General features: G+C 40.5%; 1 long non-coding RNA gene across 1 annotated transcript; it reads left to right on the top strand.

The window, feature by feature from the left end:
• The first annotated feature begins 13,212 nt into the window (after positions 1 to 13,212).
• LOC110675866 lies at positions 13,213 to 24,773 on the top strand. Its single transcript, XR_002499862.1, has 4 exons — positions 13,213 to 13,350; positions 21,505 to 21,948; positions 24,330 to 24,416; positions 24,555 to 24,773. It is a non-coding gene; the product is annotated as an uncharacterized LOC110675866 (long non-coding RNA).
• The last annotated feature ends 1,174 nt before the right edge of the window (positions 24,774 to 25,947 follow it).

Raw genomic sequence — 25,947 nt, 5'->3', positions numbered from 1 at the left:
TGTAAAATAAACAGATTTTTAAAAATTATGGTTAGATTGTTCATCAATTCTACTGGATAAAAACTGAAGAAGAATCATCACAAACTCATTTTAATATCTAATAAAAATCACTAACAATAGCAATAATTTTCATCTGAATTTCACATAAAACTCATTGCCAAAATCCAATGGATCGTATGATAAATTTGCATCAAATGTATGTGTTTTATCAGATGAATTTAATCAAAAAGAAATCGCACAAGTTTATGTGTTAAATTGATGAGCGTTATGTGAAAAGCTACATGGAAAAAAACTATATGTGTTTTCAGATAAATCTGATATGATTCCTTGGTTCAGTGTACGTCATTTATGGACGGTCCCTTAGAGTTTGAAATTCTTGATGCAGGGCTAGTAGCGACTGGGTGTCTAAAATAGGAGTATAAAAAAATACACGGACACGTTTATGCTTCCTATGGGCATAATGCCCTTTGAAAGAAGCACCACACTAGACAACAGACTAGTATGCAACGCCCAGTGGCACAGTCCGAAAAAATAAACAGACAGAACAGGTGCCAAAAAATAATCCAAACAGGAAATATCCCAAGAGATTTCACAGAGAATCCGATTAGACAAATATTTCAACTAGAAATTACTCCAAGAATTGTTCCCGAGATTTATCCAGAGTTTTCTCCACCTAATTCCTTACCAGATTGATTCATAAATTTCCCAAGAAACATGCAAGTAATTATAATAAGTAATAAAAAATTGATGAAAGTTTACAGAAATTATGGGAGGATTTTTTTAACAAAAAAATGTAGAAGCATTTTTAAAACATTCTTAAAGAAATAATGGAAAATCCTTTATAAATACCTGAACTAATAGCTCCTGGAAAGTATTGCAGGATTCTGTATATAAATTGTAATAAATATTAGATAATATTCTGTGGGATTGTCTAGATTAATTGCTGGATGATCTAATGGGGAAATCTCTGGAAAAACTTCTGAAGAAATCCCTGTAGTAAATACTGAAGAAGTCTGTTAAAAAAATCCCGCAGCATTTCCCGGAATAGCAGAATCAATCTGGGTGAAATCTTGAGCAACCACTCCGTTAAATTATTAAATGAATCAGCGTAGAATAGCTGGAGGAACTCGGAAGATTCTCTTCAGGTATCTGTAACAACCAAACACATTTTATCTGTTTTACATATTTATTTGATACGATTGCGAAAAATACAAAATAATGGCGTCTGGTGCGCCCGCGATCGCGAAATACTTATAACTCATGAGCTGGCGGAATTCGAGGGGTGCCAACTTTTTTTTTTCTGCTTTTCTGCTAGGGATACTCCTTTTGTCCGACCATTCGACAAGTTGATAGCAGAGAGCTTTTACGATCCCTTACATTGCGCCCCCTGGTGTGACACTGGTTTGTCATCACGAATGTCTCCTTCCAAACAGATCTTCTTCAGCTTGATGCATGGTCGGCGATAAACTACGGAGTGGGTTCTGACTTCAGCAACTCTTACTATGTTGTCATCACCTGTCCAACACCTTTCCACAATTGCCAGGGGCCACTTGCCACGTTCGTTTATCATATCCGATACGTATACGACATCACCTTCTCTTACCTCTCCAATGGATTGTCGCCATTTTTGTCTCGGAATCAGAGTCGGCATATACTCTTTCATCCATCGTTTCCAGAAATTGTCGATGAGTTTTTGCGCCATCCTCCACTGCTTTCCCCAATCGAGATCGCTTTGGCTGAATGCTCCTGGTGACTGAACATTACTCGATGCTCCAATCAAAAAATGATTAGGGGTTAGCGCTTCACAGTCATTGACATCAGATGATACATAAGTCAAAGGACGACTATTGACGAGGTGTTCAGCTTCTACTAGTAACGTTTCCAAGACTTCTTGCCTCGGTGCTCGCTCCTGCAATGTTTCTCTTAGAGATGTCCTGATGCTCCTAATAACCCTTTCCCATGATCCACCCATATGACTCGCAGCTGGGGGGTTGAACATCCACTGTATGCCTCTTGTCAACACTTCACGCTCGATGTCTCCAAAGCTCAGTTGATTGAGTGCTTCTTTTAACTCTCTATCAGCACCGCGCAAATTTGTGCCGTTATCAGAGTAGATGAAATCCGGTTTCCTGCGTCGCGCCATCATTCGTCGAATGGACATTATACACGAATCTGCAGTCAACGAGTGGGCCACTTCAACGTGGACGGCTCTAGTCGTCATACAAGTAAAAACCACTCCGTACCGTTTTTCTCTACGTCGTCCAACCGTAACATCGAAGGGCCCAAAAAAATCCATTCCGGTATGCGTAAAAGGAAGCTTATACATATCTAAACGGCATTCCGGAAGTTGTCCCATGATTGGCGTAACCTGCTTGGGCTTTCTGACACGACAATACTGACATCCGAAAACAACTTTTCGCAGCAAACTTCGTAAGCCTATTATCCAATAGGTTTGCCTGATTTCGTTCAATACGAGTTCACGCCCCTGATGATGAGCTTCTTGATGATAATTCTGAACAAGCAAAGATACAAATCTCCCCGATGCTCCAAGTATGATTGGATTCTTTACACCTGGTTCCACGTTTGCCTTGTTCAGTCTCCCTCCGACACGCATTATTCCTTCATTGTCCAAAAAAGGTGCTAAGGGCTTCAGCTTACTTGACGGCTTCAATTCACCGCGATTCATCAAAACAGTGTAATCTTCAGGGAATTGTTCATTCTGCACTGCTTTCAGCCATAGACAAATAGCTCTCTGTTCTTCACACGGTTGAATTTGCTTGATACTCGATTTACGCTTGCACATATCAATGAACTTACGTACATAAGCCGTCGATCAGATTAATCTTCTCCATTGACTAAACCGGTTTACGTCGGGTAGAATTGACTCACTTTCCATCACTGTGTTCACAACTGGTGTTTCGGAACAAAATTCATCGATATCGGCTTCGAATGCATGGTCATTTGCAAACATCGTTGACCAATCGGTGACATTTTGCTTCAGCATATTCGGTCCGGTGAACCACCTTCCAGTTGTAGAAATATCCAGCTCTTCCGCATCTCGTGTTCCCTCATCAGCAACGTTTTCCAGAGTGGTGACATAAAGCCAATCGTCTGGGGACGACTGTTCCAAAATTTCTCCAACTTTATTTGCAACAAATGTTTTCAATGTTTTCTTCGTTTTCAGCCAACACAACACCGTGCGACTATCAGTCCAGTACACAGTCTTGTGCACTTGAACGCCCATCTCTTCTTTGATCATCAAAGAAAGGCGGTAACCCAGTAAGGCAGCTTGCAATTCTAGTTTTGGAATTGACATAAAACGTACTGGAGCCTCTTCCTCTTGAAGCGACAAAGGAAACATCAATTTTTTCGGCTTTCACAACTCTCAAGTAGGCTACTGCATTCATTGCCATGGTGCTTGCGTCACAAAACACATGCAGTTCGACCTGATCGCAACTACGAAGATTAGCACTGTAACAACGCACTATGGTCCAGGAATCAGTTTTACGCGGAAAGATGCATTTTGAGCTTTAGAATGAAACATTAGACAAAAACGGTCTTCTACAAAGTTGTTCGTATTAGTTGAGCCCTTTGTTTGATGTTATTGAAAATTAGGGTGGACCACATTTTCATAGAAATTGTGTAACTAACTTTCTTATTTGTAGAAATTATATTATACATGCTTCAGCAAAGTTGTACACCATTCAATTTCAAGCAACTTTGCCAAAAAAAGTTTTTTTGTATCTCTTAAATTGATCGATTTGGAGCTTTTTTCCTACGGTGACATAGGGTGGTCCGAACAAAACTGGTTTTCTGGCTCTAGAGTTTTCAATTCAAATTTCTCATCAAAGTAGTCTATGAAACACTTTTAGAGCTTTGAAAAATGCGTAATTTGGTGAGTGAAGAAACTCGCTATCTTTTTCCGTTTAGGAGTTATTGTTGTTTTTCTCTCAAAAACATGCCTACTTTGATTGTGAATATCTCTGATTGGGGCAAACATAAAAAATATCTTTTGACGGCATTCGAAAGATAAAATAAAATTGTATATTATATTAAAAAATTACAGATGTGTTATTTTTGTAACTCGAATAAAACGTCTTGAAAGTCAAATATTTTTTATCACAAAAACTTTAATAACTTTTGAACTAAAATAGATATCATCAATATTTTTGCATGAAAATTTGCGTTTTGTTAAGTTCTAAAAGTCGTTCATAGACGACTTTGACGTGAAAATAATATTAAAAAAACTAGAGTTGAAAAACTTATTTTTGTTGGACCACCCTGCGATGATTAGGAAAAAATGCTCTAGATTGGTCAAATTTTGAGCTACAGAAAAACTTTTTTTGGCAAAGTTGATCAAAATTTCAAGTTCTACCGCTTTGCCTAAGAGCATATACCAGTATTTTTGCAAATAAAAAAGTTCATTACATGATATGTGTGATATTGTAGACCACCCTAGTTTCAAATGACACAGTATGTAAGCTTACATTTTTAGAAACAATTTTGTAGAAGATCATTTTTGTCTAAAATTTCATTTTCATGCCCAAAATGCAAAATAATAAAGAAATACATACTATGAAAATCTTCAAAATAGTTTTAGAGCCCTATCTTTCTTATTTCAGATTTCTCGTCAAAGCGGTCTATGAACGACTTGAAGAACTTAACAAAACGCAAATTTTCATGCAAAAATATTGATGATATCTATTTTAGTTCAAAAGTTATTAAAGTTTTTCTGCTTAAAATCCTTTGTTTTTCAAGGCATTTTATTAGAGTTACAAAAATAACACATCTGTAATTTTTTGATATTATATACAATTTTATTTTGTCTTTTGAATGCCGTCAAAAGATATTTTTTATGTTTGCCCCAATCAGAGATATTCACAATCAAAGTAGGCATGTTTTTGAGAGAAAAACAACAATAACTCCTGAACGGAAGGAGAAAGCGAGTATCTTCACTCACCAAATTACGCATTTTTTAAAGCTCTAAAAATGTTTCATAGACTACTTTGATGAGAAATTTGAATTGAAAACTCTAGAGCCAGAAAACCAGTTTTGTTCGGACCACCCTATGTCACCGTAGGAAAAAAGCTCTAAATCGGTCAATTTAAGAGATACAAAAAAACTTTTTTTGGCAAAGTTGCTTGAAATTGAATGGTGTACAACTTTGCTGAAGCATGTATAATATAATTTCTACAAATAAGAAAGTTAGTTACACAATTTCTATGAAAATGTGGTCCACCCTAATTTTCAATAACATCAAACAAAGGGCTTAACTAATACAAACAACTTTGTAGAAGACCGTTTTTGTCTAATGTTTCATTCTAAAGCTCAAAATGCATCTTTCCGCGTAAAACTGATTCCTGGACCACTGTGCAACGGGTGACGCGAACATCTGTGATTGTCGAAAGATTGCTCAACCATTTCAACCACTTTTTCCTAGCTCCATCCTCCAGCTGGTCATCCCATCCAATACCACTGCGCCAGATTTGTTGAATTAAAATCCTTCCCCTAATCGTCATTGGGGTGACGAATCCAAGTGGGTCGAAAATTGACATCACCACAGACAAAACTTCACGTTTGGTTGGTACGCGCTTGCCTGTGATTATAGCTGAATCAATCTTGCAGAAGTTGGAGGAGAAAGTGAAGCAGTCGCTCTCACTATTCCATAGTAAACCAAGAACTCGATGCACTCCGTCACTAATATCTGAACTGGACGTGTCTGCTTGCAGGTTAAGTGGTATGGTGTTCAAAACCTCTTTCGTGCTGCACCGAAAATTTCGAATTTCGAACCCGCCGGCTTTATGTACTTGGATTACGTCCTGGATTAATTCCGCAGCCTTCAACTCGTCATCTTCGCTTCCCAAAAAATCATCAACATAATGATCATGCACGATAGCATTGCTAGCATCAGGGTATTCATCGGCATGGAGCTGTGCGTTGTGATTCTTTATGTAGTGAGCGATAAATGGAGATGAATTAGCGCCAAAAATCATTGCTTTCATCCGAAAAGTTTCCACGGGCTCACTGGGACTGCTTCGATAAACAAAACATTGCGACCAACTGTCTGCTTCGGAAATCCAGATCCGATTAAACATTTCTTTAATGTCACCAACGAATCCAATTTTTCCCCGGCGGAACCGTAGAATCACTCCTTGCAACGATTTTAGAAGATCCGGTCCGGTGATGAGCACGTCGTTCAAGCACATGCCATTTGACTTCGCAGCAGCGTCAAATACAATTCGAATTTTGCCTGGCTTCATCAAGTTCTCGACAGGAAAATGTGGCAGATACCAAAGATTATCTCTCGAAACTTTAAGCTCTTCGTCTGTAACAGGAACAGCATACTTCTTCTCCAGATAGCCTTGCATTAGCTCAGCATATTTATCACCAATTCCCATCTTGGCAATTTTACGTTCAGTACACTTTAAACGAGATAAAGCCATCTTCCTGCTCTCTGGGAACGGAGTTGAGTTCTTGTAGGGTAGACTCACAACGAACTGTCCATCCACGAAATGAGTAGAGTGTTCCATGACTGCCAAAGCACGTCTATCATCCTCTGAACGCTGTCGATCCGGTTTGCTGATCACAACTCCCATGCTCTCTAGCATAATATACGATGTCACCAGGTCATGTAGATTCTCATCAGCATCACAGCAGAGATTAACAGTACCAGAATACTCTTCATTCGTATTTACCATCACTGGTCCGTGCACTACCCATCCCAAAGGGCATTTCGAAATAGCTGGGGCAGTGGCATCAGATTGATAGACTTCAGTCGTCTTGATAACGTTGATATGAGGTTGTCCAATCAGCAATAATGGAGATTCCCCATTCAAGCACTTCAAATCAGCTCTGTTGACATATGGATATCGCGACAATAGTTCTGCTACGTTTGCTTTTTGACCAGCCAGATTAAGCTTCCAAACTGTCCTAACTCCGGTAAGGTTGAAGAATGGTTTATCCGCCTGGTTTTCACCAACTTCGATTTGAACGTCTTCTGAGTTTTCATCCACCTGTTTCAATCCACTCATCAATGTGAAACAAAGTCGTTTGTTGCTTCCAGATATTCCTAGGATCTTGGCAACACCTGCATCCAAAATCGTCATATTCGATCCCTCATCGATCAGGGTGGGTATCTCAATTACACCTTTGGGCCGCGAATCTTTACCGTCAATATCTTCAACAACGCTTGGGTGAAGACTCGATGATCGGTTTTCATTACATTAACGCTGGGTTTATTTTGCGGAATAGAGAGGGGTGTCGCTGCTGTTGCTATTTCGGCCTTATGCAACAACGCATGATGATACCGAGTGCACCCTTCCACTGGACACTTTTGCCGTTTGTCACACCGTCCAATGTGAGTACGCAAACAACAAAAGCATAGTTTCAAATCAATCGCGGTTTGGAATCTACGCTTTGGTTCAGCGGACTTGAACGCATCACACATTGTCACATCATGAACTTCTTTGTGGCAAACCCCACACTTTTTCGATTCGCCTTTTCTAGTGTCGCTTCTTACGTTCGATTGTCCGTGTTGAGATGCGTCAAAAAACCCACCAGCAGTTAATGTGCAATTTATGGATGAAGCGTATTTTCCAGTTTGCTCCACCCACGCTGCAAAATCCAATACAGTCGGATCGTGAATACCGCACTCCGTAATATGACGACCCCACATCATCACTTGGTACTGCGGCAGCTTTTGAAGAAGCATTCCCAAAAGTTCTGGGTTGTAGATGTGCTGTTTCAAACTTTTCACCCCTGCAGCTAGGTTCCGAACTACACCATCGAACTCGATGAATGTCGACCAGTCAGACACCACTGGAAAATACTTGACTTCGTCGATTAAAGCACGAAGGAGCAGTTCTGGTCTACCGAAGCGTAGTTCAAGTGCCTTTATTATTTCCTCACCGTCTACGGACGACATCAGCATATGGAGAACAGCTTCACGGGCCTTTCCGACTAGACATTTGTTGAGCCGCACTACATTCTCGATTCCTGAATATTCTCCCGCTTCTGTAGACAAACGGTATTGGTTTATGAACAGCTGCCATTCACGAACATTTCCATCAAAGACTGGTAGGTTGTTGCTACCCGCGCTTCGTGCTAGCATGCGTTGCATAGATTAACAATCGGACTTCTCGAGAAAGAAAAACAAACACGTTCGTTCCAGTTGGAATACTAAACACTAATGACAGCTTTATTCATCTCTCTCATCATACACGGTAAAACAAAGTAAGTCAATTGATAATACACGGAAATTCAAACAGTGCCAATTCATGGTTAACACCCCGCCTCAATTGCTTACTCCTAGCATGTCGCGCAGCTTTCGAAAACGTATTTGCGCTAATCCTTTTGTCATTAAATCAGCAACTTGATCTCCAGTCTGTAAATATTTCAGTTGGACACGTCCTCGTTCAATCAGCTCCCGCACGAAGAAATGTTGTATTTCGATGTGTTTCATCCTCTTGTGCTTTCGAGGCTCGACAGTTACCGAAATGCACGATTGATTATCTTCGTAAATCGTGACAGATTTCGGTACAGCAACACCAATGGAGTCCAGCAGATTCATGGCCCACATCAGCTCACAGCTACCCTGGCACAGCGCCATCAGCTCCGCTTCGGTACTCGACAGCGCCACGGACGATTGCTTTCTTGTTGCCCATGTTACCGTTGAACCGTGAAGTTTGATAACGAACCCGGAAACCGATCGCCGATCGTTGGGATCGTTTCCCCAGTCAGCGTCTGTGAACGCCTCCAATACTTCCGCCGAATTCTCACATCCATACACCAGCTTGAAATCACTTGTGCCTCTTAAGTATCTGAGGATACGCTTGAGATGCACCCAATGTTGCTCGCTTGCTCCGCATTGGAATCCGGCGAAGTAGTTGACTGCCACGCAAATGTCCGGTCGTGATGTGACCATCAGGTACATCAGGCAGCCAATTAACTCGCGGTATGGCTTGTCGGTAAACATCTTCGGATCCTGCTCTTTCTCCAGCCTGAGATTGGGATCCATCGGAATGGCCGACACCTTGCAATTTTCCATTCCAAACCGCTTCAGAACACTCTCAACGTACGCCTTCTGTTCGATCGTCATGATCCGCTTTTGGCGATCCCGTTGAATGTTCAGCCCCAAGAAGCTCTTCACCTCGTTGAGGTCCTTCATCTCAAACTCAGCAGATAGCTTACCTTTGATCTCCTTGATTGCCTTGTCCGAATTGCTCATCAACAAAATGTCGTCAACGTAAATGACAACGTACGTCACGACGCCCTTCGATGATCGATAGTAGAGGCAGAAATCATGTTCGCTCCGCTTATACCCCAGCTTGACGATGAAATCGTGGAACCTCTGATTCCAGTTCCTTGATGCCTGTTTCAGGCCGTAAATGGCTTTGTTTAACTTACAGACAAGGTGCTTCCCCTTCTCAAAGCCAGCAGGTTGCCGCATGTAGATTTCCTCCTGCAAGCCGCCGTTGAGGAACGCACACTTCACATCCATTTGATGAACACTCCAATTCTCGTGATTCGCCAATGCCAACAAAATCCTCAGGGTTGACATCTTCGCCACCGGCGAATATGTTTCGGTGAAATCGAACCCCGGCCGCTGCGTGAAACCGCGAGCAACCAGCCTTGCTTTGTACCGTTCGACAACACCATCACTATTCTTCTTCATTTTGAATACCCACTTATTGTCAACCAGGTTCTTCCCAGCAGGTAATTCCACCAATGTCCACGTTTTGTTCTTTTCCAGCGATCTGAGTTCTTCTTTTATTGCTTCCTCCCAGGAAGACCAATCACTCCTCTTCCTCAGTTCACTGACGTCCGACGGAATGTTGTCTATGAACTCCTCCGCGCACAATGCAAACGCCGACACATCCATATCGTAGTCCTTCTGCCATGCAGGAGGCATCACCACTCTTCCGCTTCTTCGTGCTCTGTTGCTGGACACAGTGTCGCCAGGAACGCCGCCAGGCTGTTCACCTCCCACAGCACCCTCAGCTTCTTCACTTCCAGTCACACTTTCGCACTCAGAGAAGTAGTCTTCAGAGTCACAATCTTGTCCGCAATGTCCCGCATCAGTCTTTGGCTCACATTTTTGCTCAATGATCACAATGTTCTCATGTCCAGTCTTCAGGTCGTTTTTGGCATCACGCACCACACAGTTTCCCGACTAGAAGCTTGTAACAAAAATATAATAAAATTTTATTAGAATATGATATGCATATCATATTATGATATAATTTTGTTAGGCTCCGTTATCCATTGAACATAATAAAACAGAAATATAACATAATGTGTTTTATTTCCCTTTGAGATATTTTTTTGTTCATTTTTAACAACTTTATAACAAAATAAATAGATAGTTATACATTTCAATAATATACAATATCATCGTATATCGAACAGTATTATAATTTTGATACTTTGTATCAAACATTATAACTTGGTTTGATATGTTTTTGATAGAATTAAAACACATTTTATTATGTTTATGTTACTATTCATACACTTTTTGTTATAATTTTAGTTATTTTAACAACATCCTACATCAAGTTTGTAACAACCTATGTTCGAAAAAAATTTATAACATAATAACATATGCTGATATAATTTTATAATGTACCCTTAGTCGGGTTGGGTTCACCGTTTCATTGAAAACCAAATCCCGAGCCACAAACACTCTTTTCCCGTTCCAAACCCGGTACCCTCCCGGTGCATACCCAACGAACATCACCTTTTCACTCTTTGAGTCCAGTTTCTTCCGTAATTGCTTCGGTATGTGTGCGAAACACTCACTACCAAAAACCCGCAAGTTGGAAACGTCCGGCTTCTTGCCCGTACCAAGCCTCGAAAGGCGTTACATCCCCCTGCACTGCAACACTTGGGCTTCGGTTCAACACATACACTGCCGTATACAACGCTTCCCCCCAAAATTGCTTACCCACACCGCTGGCCGCTAGCATAGCGCGCACCTTTTCAACCACTGTGCGGTTGAGCCTTTCGCTCACACCGTTCTGTTCCGGTGTGTAAGCAACGGTTGTTTCCAAGCGTATCCCTTTCTTCTTACAAAAAGTCTTCACAGCACGGCCCGTGTACTCCCCCCCATTGTCACACCTTAAACGAGAGATCTTCGCACCAAACTGTGCGCTAGCCATGGCCTCATACTCTGCAAGCCGGTCAAGGACCTCGTCTTTCGACCGCATCAAATACACCACCGCCATATGAGTGTAATCATCCGTAAAGGACACAAAATATTGGAACCCATCCCATGACTTCGGTGTAACAGGTCCACAAACATCACTGTGGACGATTTCTAATGGCCTGCTTGCGCGCTTTTCCGTGCGACATTGGAATGGTCCGCGAGTTTGTCTCCCCGTAACACACGGCTCGCACAGAAACTTCGAATTATCCCGATCAACACTGTCAATGTTCATCCCCAGCACCATATCGTTCTTCAACAGCTTCCTCAGATTTTCTTCCCCTAGGTGCCCAAACCGGTGGTGCCACAGTTCTAATTTTCGACTAACCATACCAACCATAGCACTACAGTCACCCTTCCGTTTGCACTCAAAATCCATACTGTAAAGCTGCCCATACTGCCTGCCCGTCGCAACGACCTCCCCCTCACTTTCGACGGTAACACAGCCCCCAAAGAAAATGACTTTCTTACCTGTGTTTTCCAGTCGCCGCAATGACAGCAGGTTGAACGAAAGTTCCGGAATGTACAGCACACTGTCCATATTTATGTTTATTACTTCATCCCCCACTACGGATAGAGCATTCACACGACCTTTCTTGTGAGCAAAAAGATTTACGCCAGTCTTTGCGGTTTGAACAATCACTGGTTTTTCAAGCACTTCCAGACTCTCAAACAGACTCTTCTCATTGCACATATGTTCCGATGCTCCGCTATCCAGGAACCACTTTTCTCCAACCGCCGCACTCGAAGCAGCAACGGAACTATCCGCCGCGACAAACGCAACCGACTTAGACACATTTGCCTTCTGCATCTGCTTCTTCCCGGGTTGTTTACCGGCCCCACTAGCACTAATCTTCGAACACTGTGACTTTTTGTGCCCCACTTCACCACAACAAAAACACTTGAACTTTGGCTTCGACTTGCCGCCAGCAAAAGCTGTTTCTTCCACCACTTCATCCATCTTCTGGCCACGCCGTTTGGCCTCCACATCCAGGTACTTTTTCCGCACAAGATCCATCGTCAGATTGTCCGACACCGCCTCCATGGCTGTCGTGACCGCATCATACGACGACGGCATGGTGAGCATCAAATGGCATATGACGTCCTCCTCCTCCATCTTTGCACCAGCACCTTTGATCTCCCGGACCAGCTGATCAAATTTCAGGAAGTGGTCTTGCAGGCGGTTGCTCTCATCGAACCTCATTGAAAGCAACTGGCGTTTCAGCAGAAAGCGATCAGTTATGCTTTTCCGCTCGAAAACATTGTGGAGTCCATCCCAGATTTGCTTTGGACTAACCTTATCCTTCACGTATTCGAGGTGGCTATCGGCAATACCTTGAATAAGGATGGAACGACACTTGTTATCCTGGCGAACTCGAGCGGCCCTTTTCACTTCATCCGCCGCCTTCACATCCGCCATCGCGCTTTCGGGAGTATTCCAGAAATCCTCCTCCTCGGCTGCCTTCTCGACACAGCGGAGAACTTCCAGCTGCTGCATGTAGGCCTTCATCCGGAAGCACCAATTATTGAAGCCCGTCCCGTCGAAAGGCTTTATCCGAAGGAATTTCACGTCATCCCCCATCGCGCACCGTAATAAAAAACGAAATCGAACTTTCCCGAAAAATTTTCACTAACACGCGGTTGGACTAGCACGCGCTCGGCCCATAACCTAACAATCGGACTTCTCGAGAAAGAAAAACAAACACGTTCGTTCCAGTTGGAATACTAAACACTAAGGGCAATTTCACCGGTGGTCCAAATCACCGGTTGGTTCCAAATTTTTGGACCACTTTCAAGATCGGAGCTTGCACCGGTGTTGCAAATTATGTTCCAATTTTATTTTATACCAGTTTTCTGGTCTATTTTTTTGGAACAGGCTAACTGCCTGGTCCATTTTTGGTCGGATTTGGAACAGGATTTGAGCTGTTCCAAATCTGATTTGACACAGAAAAACAAGGAGAGAGATATTTTTGCTTTTTTTCACGCACGCGATGACAGTTCCTTACGAGGTTTTCCGTTGGTGCGTGGTGCTTTGCAAAGCACATGACATTGTGGAATCTCTTTTTCCGTCATCGCCGTCGCGGAAAGTCATCGAAGTGAAAAGGTGCTGCAAGAGTTACGCCAGGGATTTAATCCAGGAATTCCGTCGGGTAAGTAGTTTCTTCAGAAATTTCTTAGTGAATTTCTTCCAAATTCTTCCGTCGATTTGCACCAGGAATTCTCAGGATTTCCTCCAGAAAATCATTTCTACCAGGAATCCCTCCGTGGATTTCCTTCCATCAAGAATTTTCTCCAGGAATACCTCCGGGGTTTCCTCTAGAAATCCCTCCGAGGATTTCATTCAGGAATTTCTCCGGGGTTTTTTCAGGAATTCTGGGGAAATTGCTTCGGGGCTTTTTTCAGAGAATTCATCCGAGAATGTTTCTATTGATTTGCAGCATGAATGTTTTCGGGGATTTTGTCTAGAAATACCTTTGGCGATTTCATTATGAAATTCCTCCAGACATTTTAAACAGACATTCCTTCGGGGATTTATTCAGAGAATTTATTCGGAGATTTCCACCAGGAGTGTTTGGGATTTTACACCAGGAATTTCTCCACGGAATGTCGTTCTTCTGGAAATTCTTCCCTCTGAAAATTTCGGAGTTCCTGCAGGAATTCTTCCAGACTTCCTCTGGAAATTCCTCAAGAGTTCTGCCGGGAATTCTTCCAGAGTTACTCCGAGCATACCCCCAAGAATTTCTTCGGAATTCCTACAAGATTTACTTCGGAGTTTCTTCAGGGCTTCCTTCGGAGTTTCTCCAGGAATAATTTTTGAGTTTTTCCAGGATTTCCTTTGGTGGTGGATTTCCTTCCGTCGGGATTTTTCTCCAGGAATACCTCCGTGGATTTCCTCTAGAAATCCTACCGAGGATTTCATTCAGGAATTTCTCCGGGTTTTTTTTCAGGAATTCTTCTGGGGATTTATACAGGAATTCTTTCGGAAACTTCAGGCATTTTTCCGGAAATTGCTTCGGGGCTTTTTTTCAGAGAATTCATCCGAGAATGTTTCTTATGATTTGCAGCATGAATGTTTTCGGGGATTTTGTCTAGAAATTCCTTCGGCGATTTCATTATGAAATTCCTCCAGACATTTTATCCAGAAATCCCTTCGGGGATTTATTCAGAGAATTTATTCGGAGATTTCCACCAGGAGTGTTTGGGATTTTACACCAGGAATTTCTCCACGGAATGTCGTTCTTCTGGAAATTCTTCCCTCTGACAATTTCGGAGTTACTGCAGGAATTCTTCCAGACTTCCTCTGGGAATTCCTCAAGAGTTCTGCCGGGAATTCTTCCAGAGTTACTTCGAGCATACCCCCAAGAATTTCTTCGGAATTCCTTCAAGATTTACTTCGGAGTTTCTCCAGGACTTCCTTCGGAGTTTCTCCAGGAATAATTTTTGAGTTTTTCCAGGATTTCCTTCCGTCGGGATTTTTCTCCAGGAATACCTCCGTGGATTTCCTCTAGAAATCCTACCGAGGATTTCATTCAGGAATTTCTCCGAGTTTTTTTTTCCAGGAATTCTTCTGGGGATTTATACAGGAATTCTTTCGGAAACTTCAGGCATTTTTCCGGAAATTGCTTCGGGGCTTTTTTCAGAGAATTCATCCGAGAATGTTTCTAGGGATTTGCAGCATGAATGTTTTCGGGGATTTTGTCTAGAAATTCCTTCGGCGATTTCATTATGAAATTCCTCCAGACATTTTATCCAGAAATTCCTTCGGGGATTTATTCAGAGAATTTATTCGGAGATTTCCACCTGGAGTGTTTGGGATTTTACACCAGGTATTTCTCCACGGAATGTCGTTCTTCTGGAAATTCTTCCCTCTGAAAATTTCGGAGTTCCTGCAGGAATTCTTCCAGACTTCCTCTGGAAATTCCTCAAGAGTTCTGCCGGGAATTCTTCCAGAGTTACTCCGAGCATACCCCCAAGAATTTCTTCGGAATTCCTACAAGATTTACTTCGGAGTTTCTTCAGGGCTTCCTTCGGAGTTTCTCCAGGAATAATTTTTGAGTTTTTCCAGGAATTCCTTTGTCGTTCCTCTTAAAGTTCCTCCAGGAATTTCTTAAGAATTTCTATGGGAATTTCTACAAGAATATTTTCAGAGTTTCTGCAGCAATTCCTACGAAGTTCCTCCAGGAATTCTTCCAGACTTCCTCTGGAAAATCCTCAAGAGTTTTGCCGGAAATTCCTCCAGAGTTACTCCATGCATACCCCCAAGAATTTCTTCAAGATTTACTTCGGAGTTTCTGCAGGACTTCCTTCGGAGTTTCTCCAGGAATAATTTTCGAATTTTTCCAGGAATTCCTTTGTCGTTCCTTTAAAAGTTCCTCCGGGAATTTCTTAAGAGTTTCTATGGGAATTTCTACAAGAATATTTTCAAAGTTTCTGCAGCAATTCCTACAGAGTTCCTGCAGGAATTCTTCTAGACGTCCTCTGGAAAATCATCAAGAATTCTGCCGGGAGTTCCTCCAGAGTTACTCCGAGCATACCCCCAAGAATTTCTTCGGAAATCCTTCGGAGTTTTTCCAGGAATTCCTTCGGTGTTCCTTTAAAAGTTCCTCCAGGAATTCTTCCATACTTCCTTTGGAAAATCCTCAAGAGTTCTGCCGGGAGTTCCTCCAGAGTTACTTCGAGCATACCCCCAAGAATTTCTTCTGAATTCCTACAAGATTTACTTCGGAGTTTCTCCAAGACTTCTTTCGGAGTTTCTCCAGGAATAATTTTTGAGTTTTTCTAGGAATTCCTTTGGTGTTCCTTTTAAAAGTTCCTCCAAGAATTCTTCCAGACTTCCTCTGGAAAATCCTCAAGAGTTCTGCCGGGAGTTCCTCCAGAGTTACTTCGAGCATACCCCCAAGAATTTCTTCGGAATTCCTACAAGATTTACTTCAGAGTTTCTTCAGGACTTCTTTCGGAGTTTCTCCAGGAATAATTTTTGAGTTTTGCCTGGAATTCCTTTGGTGTTCCTCTAAAAGTTCCTCCAGGAATTCTTCCAGACTTTCTCTGGAAAATCCTCAAGAGTTCTGCCGGAAGTTCCTCCAGAGTTACTTCGTGCATACCCCCCAGAATTTCTTCGGAATTCCTACAAGATTTACTTCGGAGTTTCTCCAAGAATTTCTTCGGAATTCCTACAAGATTTACTTCAGAGTTTCTCCAAGACTTCTTTCGGAGTTTCTCCAGGAATAATTTTTGAGTTTTTCTAGGAATTCCTTTGGTGTTCCTTTAAAAGTTCCTCCAAGAATTCTTCCAGACTTCCTCTGGAAAATCCTCAAGAGTTCTGCCGGGAGTTCCTCCAGAGTTACTCCGAGCATACCCCCAAGAATTTCTTCGGAATTCCTACAAGATTTACTTCGGAGTTTCTTCAGGACTTCTTTCGGAGTTTGTCCAGGAATAATTTTTGATTTTTTCCAGGAATTCTGCAGAGTTACTCCATGCATACCCCCAAGAATTTCTTCAAGATTTACTTCGGAGTTTCTGCAGGACTTCCTTCGGAGTTTCTCCAGGAATAATTTTCGAATTTTTCCAGGAATTCCTTTGTCGTTCCTTTAAAAGTTCCTCCGGAAATTTCTTAAGAGTTTCTATGGGAATTTCTACAAGAATATTTTCAGAGTTTCTGCAGCAATTCCTACAGAGTTCCTGCATGAATTCTTCTAGACGTCCTCTGGAAAATCATCAAGAATTCTGCCGGGAGTTCCTCCAGAGTTACTTCGAGCATACCCCCAAGAATTTCTTCTGAATTCCTACAAGATTTACTTCGGAGTTTCTCCAAGACTTCTTTCGGAGTTTCTCCAGGAATAATTTTTGAGTTTTTCTAGGAATTCCTTTGGTGTTCCTTTTAAAAGTTCCTCCAAGAATTCTTCCAGACTTCCTCTGGAAAATCCTCAAGAGTTCTGCCGGGAGTTCCTCCAGAGTTACTTCGAGCATACCCCCAAGAATTTCTTCGGAATTCCTACAAGATTTACTTCAGAGTTTCTTCAGGACTTCTTTCGGAGTTTCTCCAGGAATAATTTTTGAGTTTTGCCTGGAATTCCTTTGGTGTTCCTCTAAAAGTTCCTCCAGGAATTCTTCCAGACTTTCTCTGGAAAATCCTCAAGAGTTCTGCCGGAAGTTCCTCCAGAGTTACTTCGAGCATGCCCCCAAGAATTTCTTCGGAATTCCTACAAGATTTACTTCGGAGTTTCTCCAAGAATTTCTTCGGAATTCCTACAAGATTTACTTCAGAGTTTCTCCAAGACTTCTTTCGGAGTTTCTCCAGGAATAATTTTTGAGTTTTTCTAGGAATTCCTTTGGTGTTCCTTTAAAAGTTCCTCCAAGAATTCTTCCAGACTTCCTCTGGAAAATCCTCAAGAGTTCTGCCGGGAGTTCCTCCAGAGTTACTCCGAGCATACCCCCAAGAATTTCTTCGGAAATCCTTCGGAGTTTTTCCAGGAATTCCTTCGGTGTTCCTTTAAAAGTTCCTCCAGGAATTCTTCCAGACTTCCTTTGGAAAATCCTCAAGAGTTCTGCCGGGAGTTCCTCCAGAGTTACTTCGAGCATACCCCCAAGAATTTCTTCTGAATTCCTACAAGATTTACTTCGGAGTTTCTCCAAGACTTCTTTCGGAGTTTCTCCAGGAATAATTTTTGAGTTTTTCTAGGAATTCCTTTGGTGTTCCTTTTAAAAGTTCCTCCAAGAATTCTTCCAGACTTCCTCTGGAAAATCCTCAAGAGTTCTGCCGGGAGTTCCTCCAGAGTTACTTCGAGCATACCCCCAAGAATTTCTTCGGAATTCCTACAAGATTTACTTCAGAGTTTCTTCAGGACTTCTTTCGGAGTTTCTCCAGGAATAATTTTTGAGTTTTGCCTGGAATTCCTTTGGTGTTCCTCTAAAAGTTCCTCCAGGAATTCTTCCAGACTTTCTCTGGAAAATCCTCAAGAGTTCTGCCGGAAGTTCCTCCAGAGTTACTTCGAGCATGCCCCCAAGAATTTCTTCGGAATTCCTACAAGATTTACTTCGGAGTTTCTCCAAGAATTTCTTCGGAATTCCTACAAGATTTACTTCAGAGTTTCTCCAAGACTTCTTTCGGAGTTTCTCCAGGAATAATTTTTGAGTTTTTCTAGGAATTCCTTTGGTGTTCCTTTAAAAGTTCCTCCAAGAATTCTTCCAGACTTCCTCTGGAAAATCCTCAAGAGTTCTGCCGGGAGTTCCTCCAGAGTTACTCCGAGCATACCCCCAAGAATTTCTTCGGAATTCCTACAAGATTTACTTCGGAGTTTCTTCAGGACTTCTTTCGGAGTTTCTCCAGGAATAATTTTTGATTTTTTCCAGGAATTCCTTTGGTGTTCCTTTTAAACTTCCTCCAGGAGTTCTTCCAGACTTCCTCTGGAAAATTCTCAAGAGTTCTGCCGGGAGTTCCTCCAGAGATACTTCGTGCATAACCCCAAGAATTTCTTCGGAAGTCTTTCAAGATTTACTTCGAAGTTTCTCCAGGATTTCCTTCGGAGTTACTTCAGGAATAATTTTCGAGTTTTTCCAGGAATTCCTTTGGTGTTCCTTTAAAAGTTCCTCCAGGAATTCTTCCAGACGTCCTCTGAAAAATCCTCAAGAGTTCTGCCGGGAGTTCCTCCAGAGTTACTCAGAGCTTACCCCTAAGAATTTCTTCGGAAGTCATTCAAGAGTTACTTCGGAGTTTCTGCAGGGCTTCCTTCGGAGTTTCTCCATGAATAATTTTCGAGCTTTTCCAGGAATTCCTTTGTCGTTCCTCTAAAATTCCTCCAGGAATTCCTTAAGAGTTCCTTCGGGAATTTCTCCAAGAATATTTTCAGAGTTTCTGCAGCAATTCCTACGGAGTTCCTGCAGGAATTCCTCCAGACTTTCTCTGGAAAATCCTCTGCCGGGAATCACTCCGAGCATACCCCCAAGAATTTCTTCATTTTTTACTTCGGAGTTTTTTCAGGACTTCCTTCGGAGTTTCTCCAGGAATAATTTTATATAATAAGATTTGCTCCAGTAATTTATCCTATGACCAACATTTGTATATGTATAGGCTGAGCTGATGTGGATTTTCTAATCGGTAATTCTTTCTCACATTGATTGTCTTCAAAAGCTTGTCAAGTCAAGACAAATAATTTTATTTTATTTATTGTTACAGTGAAGCTACATTATACTTATTAAGTATTAGATTTCTTTTTTTGTTCATCACTATTAATACTATCAAGGCAAGAATTCCCAGTGAGTGAAGAACTTTATAGTACTGAAACATCATAGAAGATCGCTCACATTACCTAATCATAGAGCGTCTTTTTGCTCTATTATTTTAAGCAGATGCTATTTATCTCCTTTTACTCCTATCGCCAACCCGGTGCATGCGCCCTGTTGTGACTTTTCGTGAAGAATTTCATGCATAAATAGAACATCAACTTATCAACTTATCAAAAAAATATCTGTGGACAAACCCCTCAATGCATTCCATTAGGAACCTCATATACTAATCCACATTGCACATTCAAGGGTCTGATTGTGATCTTAACCCACCCTCAGTTTGTAGGTATTCTTCTCATCAGCTTAAAATTTTATTGTCCTGAAGTATAAATGATTTCAATGAATGGTAATCGTATTATGCAGTAGTTTGAAAAGGATCACTATATCCCAATATCCACAAATTCTGATTATTGTATTAAAAACTTTGCATTGTTTTAAAGCTCATGCAAACTCTAATCAACAAAATACAGCGATCAAATACAGTCGAAGCTTTTTATAACGTCAACTTTTATAGCGACAATAGCACTCTATAGCGACATTTTTCGGTCCCTTTAAAAATCTATTGATGTTGAACCTATTCCTTATAACGACTTTTCTATATTACGACGGTCCCTTGCGATGTCGTTATAACAAGCTTCGCCTGTAGGGTAAATTATGTATTTTGGACAGGCTAAGGATATGTCTGGTAACGGCGATTGATTAACTGCATTAGATACTAATATTTTATTACGTTATGTTACTTATACTATACTATACTTATGTATGCTTAATGTCTCATTGTGCTTTGAGTTTCTGAAGAGAAAAAGTTTAAAAACTGTAGCATTAGCTTCCAAAATAGCGTTTTTAAGCGGCCTGTCTGTTATACATTTTGGACATCAAATATACATTTTGGACACCCTCATGCAAATATAATTTGGACAGGGCGGTATCTCAATATCCATTCAATTGTTTCTTAAAAAGACGATCATATCATGAAGTTTTAAGAGTCTCCATATGACTTATGCATTTTTTCACTTATTGGATGTGTAAATTAGTGATAATCAATAATTCCATTTAATGCAAGCGAATATCATCAGATCCACGAGAAACGCCTGCAAGTATGCATGCATGCGACATTCCAGTGTGTTTCATCAAATGACCAAATTATATCAACTGAATAAATACCGTAAGGGCTTATTCACAAATTTCATAACGCTGAAGGGGGTGGGTGGGTGTACTCACGATGTTACGGCTCATACAAAATTTGTAGAATGTTCATACAAAAAGCGTTACGAAGGGGTGGGTGGGTGTCAAAAGTGGTCGTTTTCGGCGTTATGAAAGAAATGAATGAACCCTAACCTATTTTGGACATCACCTATTTTATACCTTATATACTCATTTTAAGGTTTTAGATGAACCTAGCTTCAATTTTAGACATATTGTACCATATTGCCACTTTTAATCTTTTTATGAATGTCAATTCTGAGCGCTATTAGGGGTCATGCACAAATTACGTCACGCTCTAAGGTGGGGGGGGAGGTGGTCAAGCCAAGCGTGACAAGTCTTACACAAATTTCTGAGGACTCATACAAAAAATGTGACAAAGGGGGGGGGGGGTCAAAAAAGTTGAAATTTAGCGTGACATAATTTGTGTACCATCCCTTATTGCATTCAATGTATGTTCATGAAATGTACGTCTTCTTGCATTCATAGGTTTCACAGATGTTCTGTTGGTACAATTTACGATTTTGATATTTTTAAAGCCAATTTAGAATTGGTATGAAAATGATCATCATTAATAAGTAGCATAGTGTATTGATAATGCAATACAGGATTTCCCATACATATATACCTCACCATCTCAATGGAAATGAGCATAGAACGACCAGACTGTCCAAATTATATGCATGTCCAAGTTATATACGTTACCCTATTCAAAATCATCGCCCCCTGGAAAATATGATTCCAAGACCAGGGAGTTGAACACCATGATTACTTGTGCAATTATTATTATAATTAACTGCTTGTATTTTTTTTTTCAGCTATGGAATTAAAGCGGGGAAAGAATTTCACTACAGCCGAAGATGAACAGATTTGTCGGTCTTGGTTATGGGTGTCCAAGGACCCTATTAAAGGGACAGACCAACAACGAAGCGACTTTTGGACCACAGTCAAAAACCATGCGGAAAAGATTATGCCATCACTAAGTGGCCGGACTGCTGATGGTCTCAGGCAGCGTTTTCAACATTTAAGCGCCCTTGTATCCAAGTACAGCAGCTGCGTTAGTTTTGTAAATAAACTAAATGCCAGTGGAACCTCTGCCGAAGATCGTGCGCAAAAAGCTAGGGACATGTTTTTAAGTGATACTAAATCAAAAACATTCAAAATTCAGTCATGTTATGATATTTTGAAGGATGAACCAAAGTACAAGATGCAAGAAGAAGTACGTCATCTGAAGAAGCGAAGGCATGTGAACACCAGCATAAGTAAGTACATAGGTAATGAGATCAGCAATTACGTAAAGGGTTAGCTGCCCATACTCGCAATACAGTCCTATAATAAAAATCATCATGTCGAGAAAAAGGCTTCTAAACATGATTGCATATTTCGTCTAGCTAATAATTGCTAACAACTAAAAAAAATTAAATCTTTTGTTTTTAATTGCCAAATTAGGGAATTAGAACAAATGGGACTCGTTATCCGAGTATTTTTGTAGTCAAACGCGATTCATTCATTGCGGCCGCACTAAACGGACTGTTTGCTGAATCCACTCACAGCACGTGGGTGTTGAATTTGCAACATGTCAAGGTAGTAAAACGAGCAGTTTTGGACAGCTTAATGATGATGAAGGAATTCCTGGATAATGTTCCCGTATGTTGATTAGATGAGCAAGATTAGGTACTACAAACAATCCGTTTGATCATGGAAATTTTACTGACAATTCCAAATCTTCCGGTGTACGAAAAAACTGCCATTACATACCGTTAGATGATGATCCTGCCGGTGAGTAAGTTGATCATAGATCAGAGGGCGACAGATAGTCAGCGGTATCATTGACTTAGAGAGAATACATATTTAATTAATTTTGCTATAGTTGATGCTTGCAAGAACAAAATTCTTTAAATTTTACCCCTTCAGGGAAGTAAAGAAGGAATTAGAAGTCATAAGAATAAGCAAATTTGTTATATATAATCATTACTACCACCGTTATTGTACTTTTTATACTTTTGTAGGAATGCAAATCACAGTGCAAAAGTCTAAAAACCCTAACGGGAGTAGATTTGTTTCAATCTTTTTGTAATAAACTAATGGGACTGTTATGCGGGTACTTTCCATATGGGACGCAACTGGTTTGGTATTTTTTTTCGCATTTTGTCCATACAAAAATAAAATTTTGAAATTGATTTTGAAAAGAACACTAAAAATTAACACTATTCATGAAGCTAACTCAAAAGTGGTAAAAATTCAAATGGGACTGTTATGCGATTATGGGCAGTTAGGGTCAAGGAAGGAACTCGCGGCTCTTTCTTTCTACCCCAACGTATTGATCGACTCAATAGTTATTTTATTATAAACATTTAAACACATAACTCCCCTTAAATGAGCGGAATGGTGTGCACTGATGGTATCTTACTTATTTAGCACTAGTGGTCCCGCCATCAAGTCATCAAGTAGGCTGTTGAAAAATATAATGGAATCTCTTATACAAAATGACATATTAGTACTCCCCCGTTTTACCAAATTTTCGGACAACTTCCCTAAACTTTTTCGTCACACGAACACGTCGGAACCCTTCAAGAAGACAATAGTGAAACAATTGGGCAAATCGGGTGTCCTGTTCTCAAGTTATTTCGTGACATACCACTCCATTTTTATTTTTATAGAATATAAGGCTGATACAAATAATAATTTTCTTTTATGTCCGAGACCATTCGGAAGGTACGGGGGGGGATAAAAGTAAATAAGGAACAAAAAAATAAAAATGGAAAAAAAGTTATTTTTTGGAATTTTATTTCTAATGATAGTTGTTAAACTTTTTTCCATTGTCCTTCGGATCATAATTTAACCTGTTTTTTACTTTAAAAATTTGAAAAATCCAACTTATGTTAAAAAAAACATGAATCTTTTTTTTTCTCCCCTTTAAAATTTTCGGATTTTTTAAGGGGGGGGGGGTGACATAAAAGAAAATTAATATTTGTATCAGCCTAATTTGCTGCTTAAATCGACAACATCGCAGTGATGCTAAAACAATACATAAAGCGTTCATATTGCTATAATCGTTCCACCTTTCATAAGGCAAAATGCATGAATTTCGATAATCCAGCTCGAGGCGTGTAGAATTTCTTTTAGCATTTTTTTAGTAGAGTAAGGTGGGGCAATCAAAGCGATCAAACGAATGTCGAAAAAAATAATGTCAATCGAATGCCACTGACCACGATAGCTTCGCTAGGAAACATTACGGTTTTGTTTGTTTTTGTTCTGCTTTCACTGTATGTGTATTACATTTGACATAACAGGCAACATCAAACTATCCATGTTGTTTTGTTCCGATGTTTGAATTCTATGGAAAACTTATGATTTATGCAAATGTCATCGATATTCAATTGACACTTTTTTGTGTTTGTCGACGTTCATTCTAAAGCTCGTGCTGTGACTGCTGACCATGGCAACGAAACGAACGTCGCGCAAAGTGTCGAATGTTTACAGCACTGGCTGGCAGTGACTAAATCAAGGATGAAAGGTAAATGGTGTTTGAAAATGTACCATCAGTACATTATTGGCATCTTCTCAATTTCGTCATGAAAGTCTAATCTTTCGTGAAAATTACAATAACACTATTTGAAATCGTTTATTTATATTCTTATAGGAAATCACTTGAAACAAAACATTACTACCTGACTGACTTACTTCGAGACTGATTGACTGACTACAGGACAGGATATAGATTATTTATGTATGTATTTCACTCATTGTACCCTTTTGTTTTAGATTGATCATTTAAATATCAAAGATTTATGATATTTTATCATACATTTATTAGTCACTGTATTTCGTAGAAAATGCAGCCTAAGGTAATAAACTCTGCTTGTAGGTGATGATCAATTAGGAGAATCGAAACAACTATTAAGCGATGATGAAGTTCTTGTTCCGACAACAAGTAAGCAGTCACCAAGGCCTATGGGCCAAAAAAAGGCTAAAATGTTTAAACGTGGCGAGGAGCACGATTCAGCCAGTGCACTTCTCGAAGAAATAAAAACAAAAAACCGAGCACTGATCAATTTTACGAATGCCTTGCAAAGAGCAACCGATGTGAAGATAATCACTACATCCCTAGAAAATCTAGATGAAACGTCTAAACAGCTGCTTATGAGGGAGAAAATGCTACTACAAGCGAGAATACAAAACGAGCCTAGTTATGAAGACCAAGACCATCCCTCGAGTGGTCCAGTACACGATGAACCTATTGAAATGGAACATAGTGCCTCGTTTGAACAAGTGGAGTGCGACGGTGGCGACGAAGAGGTATATGAGGTTGAATACCTGATTGAAAATTGAGAACCCCAGAGTGAATGAATGAAGAGTTGCGCGAAGAGCGAAACCAAATCTACCTTTCGAAATGTTAAACCATCTACCTATCTTAAACCATCTACTATCGAACAGACCAGCAATACAGACAAGGGTTATTTTCAAAGACGAAGAAGAACAATTATCCAAAGAAGTCTCTTCGCGCAACTCTCTGTATTCGATTTTAAGTTGAGCGATGCATCGATTTTAAGTTTCCATTATAATGTATATGAAAGTTCTGTTACAGTAACTGTTTTGTCTCTAATCGATTGTCCCAATCATAAATAAACTTGTTTTCAATTATATGAAAATACACTTTTAAGATTTGTATTACTTTATAATAACGTTAATGTCACCGCCTTTTCATGTGAGGGTTTGAACGGCTTGCGCATGATTGGTATAAACACAAATTGGAATAAGAAAAAACTAAGCAAACACAGAAAAAGAAGATCGTCTTCGCAAGTCTCGTCTCAGGGTCAAACCACCTAGGTCATTGCGCTCCCCTTCGTCTTGTACCGGCCGGATTTGAATTGAACACTATTTTTGCGGGATTGTTGTCCAGCATTCTCACAACGTATCCCGCCCATCGTACTCTTCCTGCTTTGGCGACTTCTTCTTCTCCATACGCTGTTTGTATCGTTCCAAGTTTTGACGGGTGCCTTGATGCAGCATCATCGCCCGCGCTGCATTCTTCTCGTCCAAAACCGACTGACACTCCTCGTCAAACCAACCGTTCCGTCGATTTCCTTCCACGAACCTACTACTATTTAAGGTGAAGATGAATCGAAGCCAAACCTCAGATTTTCAAGAGCACAAATCTAGAGAACCAAGCATCCGTTTAAGCTGAAAACTTAATCGATTGATCACTAGCTGGTGGTGACCAATCGATTAAGTTTTCAGCTCAAACGGGTGATCGGTTC

Source organism: Aedes aegypti, chromosome 2 (genome assembly GCF_002204515.2).
Source record: "Aedes aegypti strain LVP_AGWG chromosome 2, AaegL5.0 Primary Assembly, whole genome shotgun sequence".
Taxonomy (NCBI): domain Eukaryota; kingdom Metazoa; phylum Arthropoda; class Insecta; order Diptera; family Culicidae; genus Aedes; species Aedes aegypti.
Note: the sequence above shows the minus strand (reverse complement) of the source record. Positions and strands in the feature narration are given on the sequence as shown.